Source organism: Rhinatrema bivittatum, chromosome 4 (assembly GCF_901001135.1).
Source record: "Rhinatrema bivittatum chromosome 4, aRhiBiv1.1, whole genome shotgun sequence".
Classification (NCBI taxonomy): Eukaryota; Metazoa; Chordata; class Amphibia; order Gymnophiona; family Rhinatrematidae; genus Rhinatrema; species Rhinatrema bivittatum.
This window is the reverse complement of record NC_042618.1, coordinates 6,217,661-6,225,770: the sequence shown is the minus strand read 5'-3', so window position 1 is coordinate 6,225,770 and position 8,110 is coordinate 6,217,661.

Below are 8,110 nucleotides of genomic sequence, written 5' to 3'. Positions count from 1 at the left end.
CCAAATTCTATACATACAGAGACAGGACACCCTCCTTATAAAGCTGGAGGCACCTATGCAAACATGAGATGCTCCTCAGGAAATTACAGACTCATGGGATAAGAGGCAATGTTCTGTTGCGGATTGGTAACTTGTTAAAAGACCGGAAACAGAGAGGAAGACATACGGGCCGATTCAGTAAAGTCCGCGGGTGAGTGGAAGAACGCCCGCTCTCCCGGCGCGCACACAAGCCACTCGCCTGTGCACGTGATTCTGTATTTAAATTAGGTGGTGCAGTAGAAACGGGCAAAAGGAGGCGCTAGGGACACTAGCGCGTCCCTAGCGCCTCTTTTGACCCGGAGCGGGGGCTGTCAGCAGGTTTGACAGCCAACGCTCAATTTTGCTGGCGTCAGTTCTCGAGCCCGCTGACAGCTACAGCCTTGGAAACCGGACACCGGCAAAATTGAGCGTCCGGTTTTCGGCCCGACAGCCGCCGGCCCATTTAAAATTTTTTTTTCTTTTTTTTTTTACTTTTTTTACTCTTCGGGACCTCCAACTTAATATCGCCATGATATTAAGTCGGAGGGTGCACAGAAAAGCAGTTTTTACTGCTTTTCTGTGCACTTTCCTGGTGCCGGCAGAAACTAGCGCCTACCTTTGGGTAGGCACTAATTTCTTAAAGTAAAATGTGCGGCTTGGCTGCACATTTTACTTTCTGTATCCCGTGCGCATACCTAATAGGGCCATCAATGTGCATTTGCATGTTGAGGGCGCTCTTAGGTGCCGCGGGTTGGCGCGCGTTTTCCGCCCCTTACTGAATAAGGGGTAAGGGAAAACGTGCATCCAAGGGCAGGTTAACAGTGCGCGCCGTCGGATCAGTTTTCCAAATGGAGAAAGGTCATCAGTGGAGTGCCACAAGAATTGTTTAACATCATAAATGATCTGGAAAAGGGAATGACAAGTGAGATGGCCAGATTTGCAGCTGACACAAAATTATTCAAAGTAGTTAAAAGGGCGGTGGATTGAGAAGAGGTGCAGAAAGATCTTGGGAGACTGAGTGGCAGGTTAAATTTAATGTGGAAAAGTGTAAAGTGTTGCACAGAGGGAAAAATAATCCCAGCTACAGGTACACGATGCTGGGTTCTGTATTGAGGAAAAAGACCTTGGAGTCCTTGTGGACCATATGTTGTAATCCTCTGCTCAGTACCCAGCAGCAGTCAAAATAGCCAATAGAATGTTAGGAATGATCCAAAAACTAATGGAGAATAAAACAGAAAATAGCATATTGCCTCTGTATAGAGTCATGGTGCATCCGCACCTTTTGTATTGTTTGCAATTATCATTATCTGATCTCAAGAAAGACATAGCAGAACTAGAAAAGGTGCAGAGGAGGGAGACAAAATAGATAAAGGGGATGGGACATCTCTCCTATGATGAGAGAAACATAAACATAGAAACATGGAAATGACGGCAGAAAAGAGCAAACAGCCCATCCAGTCTGCCCAGCAAGCTCCCATACTTATCAGTCTCCTAGACCACCAAGTTCAGGGCTCCTGTTGGTTACTGTTTGAGACCAATTTTCTCTCCACCCCCTGTCATTGAAGCAGAGAGCAATGTTGGAGTTGCATCAGAAGTATGGTATCAGGCTTATAGGTTAAGGGTAGTAACTAGAGATGTGAATCGTGTCCTCGATCGTCTTAACGATCGATTTCGGCTGGGAGGGGGAGGGAATCGTATTGTTGCCATTTGGGGGGGTAAAATATCGTGAAAAATCGTGAAAAATCGTAAAATCGCAAAACCGGCACATTAAAACCCCCTAAAACCCACCCCCGACCCTTTAAATTAAATCCCCCACCCTCCCAACCCCCCCCCCAAATGACTTAAATAACCTGCGGGTCCAGCGGCGGTCCGGAACGGCAGCGGTCCGGAACGGGCTCCTGCTCCTGAATCTTGTTGTCTTCAGCCGGCGCCATTTTCCAAAATGGCGCCGAAAAATGGCGGCGGCCATAGACGAACACGATTGGACGGCAGGAGGTCCTTCCGGACCCCCGCTGGACTTTTGGCAAGTCTTGTGGGGGTCAGGAGGCCCCCCCCCAAGCTGGCCAAAAGTTCCTGGAGGTCCAGCGGGGGTCAGGGAGCGATTTCCCGCCGCGAATCGTTTTCGTACGGAAAATGGCGCCGGCAGGAGATTGACTGCAGGAGGTCATTCAGCGAGGGTTCCGGTGCCTCGCTGAACGACCTCCTGCAGTCGATCTCCTGCCGGCGCCATTTTCCGTATGGAAAATGGCGCCTGCCATACGCGTATGGCCGGCGCCATTTTCCGTACGAAAACGATTCACGGCGGGAAATCGCTCCCTGACCCCCGCTGGACCTCCAGGAACTTTTGGCCAGCTTGGGGGGGCCTCCTGACCCCCACAAGACTTGCCAAAAGTCCAGCGGGGGTCCGGAAGGACCTCCTGCCGTCCAATCGTGTTCGTCTATGGCCGCCGCCATTTTTCGGCGCCATTTTGGAAAATGGCGCCGGCTGAAGACAACAAGATTCAGTAGCAGGAGCCCGTTCCGGACCGCTGCCGTTCCGGACCGCCGCTGGACCCGCAGGTAATTTAAGTCATTTGGGGGGGGGGGTCGGGAGGGTGGGGGATTTAATTTAAAGGGTCGGGGGTGGGTTTTAGGGGGTTTTAGTGTGCCGGCTCACGATTCTAACAATTTATAACGATAAATCATTAGAATCTCTATTGTATTGTGTTCCATAACGGTTTAAGACGATATTAAAATTATCGGACGATAATTTTAATCGTCCTAAAACGATTCACATCCCTAGTAGTAACTGCTGTATTAAGCAAGTTACCCCCATGCTTATTTGTTATCACAGACTGTACAGTTCAATGTCCTTGTTGGTTGCTGTCTGAATCCAATTTCTCTTTTCCTCTTTACCCGCTGCCATTGAAGCAAAGAGCAAAGATGGAGTTGCGTCATCAGTATGAAGGCTTATTGATTAAGGGTAGTATCTGCCACACCAGCAAGTTATCCCCATGCCTCTTACTTCATCTCTGTCCCCCTTGCCTTTAGGGATCCACAGTGTTTATCCCATGCCCTTTTGAAATCTTTCACTGTTTTTGTCTTCACCACTTCCTCCGGAAGGGCATTCCAGGCATCCACCACCCTCTCCGTGAAGAAATACTTCCTGACATTGATTCTGAGTCTTCCTCCCTGGAGTTTTAAATCATGACCCCTAGTTCTCCTTCTTATGGAAAAGGTTTGTTGTTGATCATATATCATTAAAACCCTTCAAGTATCTGAAGGTCTGTATCCTATCTCCCCTGCTCCTCCTCTCCTCCAGGATGTACATATTCAGATCCTTCAGCCTCTCCTCATAAGTCATTTGATGGAGACCTCCTACCATGTCGGTTGCCCTTCTCTGGACCGCCTCCATCCTGTCTCTGCCCCTTTTGCAAAAAAAGGTTATTCATTGCATTTACTTTTGCCAGAGGGAGAGGTAAGTTGCCTTTTAGCAACCCCTGAGTGGGAATTGAACCCTGGCTTCCCTGGGTCAGGGCCCATTGGGCTACGCAGGCGAGGGCTCTTCGGCTTGGAAAAGAGACATCTGAGAGGGGACATAATAGAAATTTATAAAATCATGAGAGGGGTGAAACAGGTAAATAAAGGACAGATATTTTACCTTTTCAAATAATACTAAAACAAGGGGACACCCCATGAAACTAACAACCAGCAGATATAAAACAGATCATAGAAAGTCCTTTTTCACTCAGCACACTATCAAGCTGTGGAATCTATTACCAGAGAATCTGATCAAGGCAGGTTGGCATAGCGGGCTTTAAAGAGATTTGGACAAATTCTGGAGGAAAGGTCTATAACACATTATTAGCCAGGTAGTCTAAAGAAAGCTATTGCTGTCCCTGGGAGTGAGTAACAGGAATTAGATGAATGGCAGGTTAAATTTCACGTGGAAAAGCACAAAGTGAGGCACATAGGGAAAAATAATCCCAGCTACAGGTACACGATGCTGGGTTTTAAGTGTGCGCCATGAAATGGTTGTTTGTTTGAAAATGTTGACATTTTGACAATTTTTATTTGCATTAAAAAAAAATCACTAAAAAGTACATCTTGGGTAGCATACATTTTAGGCAACTATTTATACCACTGTAGGAGGGGCTACTAGAAACTCGAGGTGAGGGTTTGGTAAAGTCTAGGGTTTCGGGGCCAATTTTAGATGCACAGTGAGACATACGAATGGCATAGTACACATCAGGGTACTTGCCAGGTTCTTGTGGCCTGGTTTGGCCTCTGTTGGAAACAGGATGCTGGGCTCTTGGACCCTCGGTCTGACCCAGCATGGCATGTTCTTATGTTCTTATGTGATGTGATTTGAAGTGAGGAAAGGAACACAAAGATGAGCTTTCTACTGTGTACTCTCACCCTAGCTGGATAGCACCTAGGGAAAGAGTGCATCAAGCTAGGGTGAGAGTACAATGTACAAATCTCATCTTTGTGTTCCTTTCCTCACTCCAAATCACATCAAATCTTCACTGATGTGTACTATGCTGTTCGTATGTCTCACTGTGCATGTAAAATTGGCCTCCAAACCCTAGACTACCACCAAAACCTCACTCGAGTTACTAGTTGACCCTCCTACAGTGGTATAAAGAGTTGTCTAATATCGGCTGAATTTTCGATGGCCTGCGCATGCAGATACCAAGGGTTATGCATGTGGTTGGGCCCTGCGCACACTGTGCGCATTTTCAAAAATGCCCAGCCATGCATGTAACCCCCAGTATGTGCAGTAGTACTGGGCCATTGGAAAGGGGCGGGCAGAGGGTGTGTGGTCTGGGTGAGGAGGGGCAGCACTAATAGTTGGGGGGCGTTAGAGGTCGGGAGGAGAATGAAAAAGATAGGAAGATGATGTCGGGGTACAGGGAACTGGGGAAGCCCTACTTGCTTCGCCGTGCATTGCTTTTTGAAATTCACCCCCCCCCCGTTCACACAAGTCCCAACCCGCGCGTGCATGTTATAAAATAGCTGCATCCAAGTGTGCGTGTCCATGTGCATGCGTCCATGTGAGCGTCCATGTGCACACGTCCATGTGCACGCTCCAGGAATTGCGCGTACATGGACATGTGTGCACAGGTTTGAAAATCGACCCCCCTCAGAGGTGTTCTCTCTCTCTCTCAGGTGTAGTTAATTTCCAGTGTTATACTATTGCACACAATGTTAAACACCCTCATTTTCATAAACCCTACTGAAACTCCTCCTCTAATGCATTTTGATGTATGACTCTGTTAGTTTTTCTGCTATTTCCTTGTCCTCCCTGAGCATTCTTTTTACCCCTTGGTCATTTAGCAGCTCAACAAACTCCATCACAGGCTTTTTGCTTTAACTATACTTGGAAAAGTTTTAACACTGGTCTACAGCCAAAATGCTTCTGAAATGAATGCACTCAAACTTTACTAAATCTGGGTCACTGAAAATGCTGCTTAAAATCTTTCATTGGCTTTAGTTTTCAAGATATGCCACAGGGTCAGTATATGCAACCTTTGACTTGGGAATTGCAGAGGATAAGTGAGATAAGAAGGAAAAGGATCTCAAATTAAACCAGAAATGTCTAATAATATCTTTGACTGAAGCTATGAAAAAATCTATGTCTGAGTTTGGACAGTACTTGCTTTTTGGGCACAGAGATGAATGGTGCAATCTGAACTTGTATTGCGTCACACATGATATGAATTGAATTCTGTTATTCCTAGAAGTCATAGACGATGCAATCATAACTCAGTTTACATCACTCTGCTGTACAAATTGCACTCTCATCTAGATTTGTTTCCACTAAACTGGGAAGCAGTGAGCGCTGAGCATGGCGAATGATTTCACCAGGACACTGCAGCAATGGGAAAACGGTAGCAGGCAAAGCTTGCAGACTATAGCTGGACAGTGCAAGAGATGGTCCATTTAATGACTACATGACACAAGCCAAGAAGAGCCAACAAGTAACCACCGAATAAGGACCAAACTAGGCACATATACTGTATGTACATAATAGGTTTGGGCCTTTTGTTTCATAGTTAATTTTATTTCTATAATCCTTTTGCCAATTTAATTTTTAAAGTGTTACATAAACAGGACAGGTAAATATTATGCAGCCATAGATACAAGAAGAAACCTAATTTTACAATATTTGATTAAAACTCTACTATCTAGGCACTATCTATTCAATAGACAGACATAAAATATAAAAATATCATGGAACAGTTGTCAATCAGCTTGTTTAATTGTCATATTTGAATTCAGCACACAACCATCAATAATAAATGGCACATTTTATTGCCGAAGCAGACGACTTCTAAAAATGTGTATACCAGTGTTACTTGTTATTTTACCTTCCTTTCACATTCTCTCTTAGCCTGCTTCATTACTTTTTTTTTTAACCTCTAAAGTGCCAGTGCTTATGCTCCTCCCTATTTTCATCATTTGGGTCTGCTTTCCATTTTTTCACTGATGATCCTTTGGCTTTAAGTGCCTTTCACCTCACTATTAAACTATGCCAGTGGTTTGGTTTTCCTTCTGCCTTTGTAATGCATTGGATACAATATATCTGGGCCTCAAGGATGTTAATTTTAAACAGTGCCCATGCCTCCTGCAAGTTTTTAATCTTGTGAATTGCTCCTTTTAGCTTTTGTAACAAATGTCCTTATTTTATCATAATCTCCTTTTTATGATAGTTAATGCTACTACAGTAGTTTTCCTTAGTATTCGCCCTCCAGTTATTATATCAAATTTTGTTACATTATGATCCCTGTTGCTAAGCGGATCCATCACCTTTATCTCTTGCACCAGGTCCTGCTTTCCACTGAGAACTAGCTCTAATATAGTTCCCCCTCTCTTCAGTAAACTGCTTTATGAAGCAGTAATTGATGGCATCTAAGAAATGTATCTCTCTTGTGTGTTCTGATGTGACATTTACGCAATCAATACTCGAGAAATTAAAGTCTCCCATTATTATTGTGTTGCCCATTTTACTAGCCAGTCTAATCCCATTTAGCATTTTTCAATCTGTTTCGTTCTGGCCAGGGGGCAGTATTATATCCCCATTACTGTACTCTTACCTTTTACCCTTCTATCCTTAAAAATTCCAGAGAACAGTTTGTATCCTGCAAAACGTTTATCCTGCTTGACTGTGCTATGCTTAACATATTGTGCTACCTCTCCACCAATTTTATCTATTCTGTTATGTTAATATAATTTGTACCCTGGTATTACAGAGTCCCAGCAGTTATTGTGCTTCCACCAGGTCTCTGAGATGTCCGATGTCTGTATCTTCCTTTAGTACCACTCATTCTGTCTCTTCAGTGTGAAGAAAACAGGACAGAAATCTATTCTTTTTTCCAGGAGTACTTTTGTTAAAGAGTTACTGTGGGAAGGAGCAGCAGTTCCCACAGGCCTGGAGACAAACTAGACTGACTCCAGCCTTCTTAAAACAGTAACTCTTTATAACCTCACACATGCACAACCATGGACTGTCTTCTCCTCAGACAGTGTGTACTCTTTACGTACAGTGTGTCGCTTCATCTCAGCTCAGGGTTTGGACAGTATTGCATAGATTTATTTTATTTTATTTTTATGTATGTGAATTATGTTTATGTTATATACTTAAATTTGTTTTATTATGTATGTAAACTTGTAAACCGTCAAGACGGACACGTAAGTGACCCCATGTGCGGTATATAAAAAAACTTTTAAATAAATAAATAAATAAATAAATAAATAAAAATAGAGGAACTGCCTTCCTCCCGGAGACCTGGTCTTGATCTGGTTATCCCCAACCCAGCTCTTATTCCCCATTCTCTGGCTATGCCCTCTGCCCTGCAAGATCCCACCCATAAAGCATACTCTCCTTAAGGCATTTAAGGTAGACCAGCCATCTAGTCTGGTCCCGGACAGGTACCTAGGGGAACACAAGGAGCACTGCTTCACAGTTACTTTTAATTTCATTCGCACGTTTAGGCCAGGATTCATCATTCTGTGCGGGAGGGTGAAGCCTGCGCTAAAGGGGGCGGGAGGGTGAAGGAGGGAGGGGGCGGGCGGGCGATAGCCCGTAGCCGATCGCACCACGGTGGTG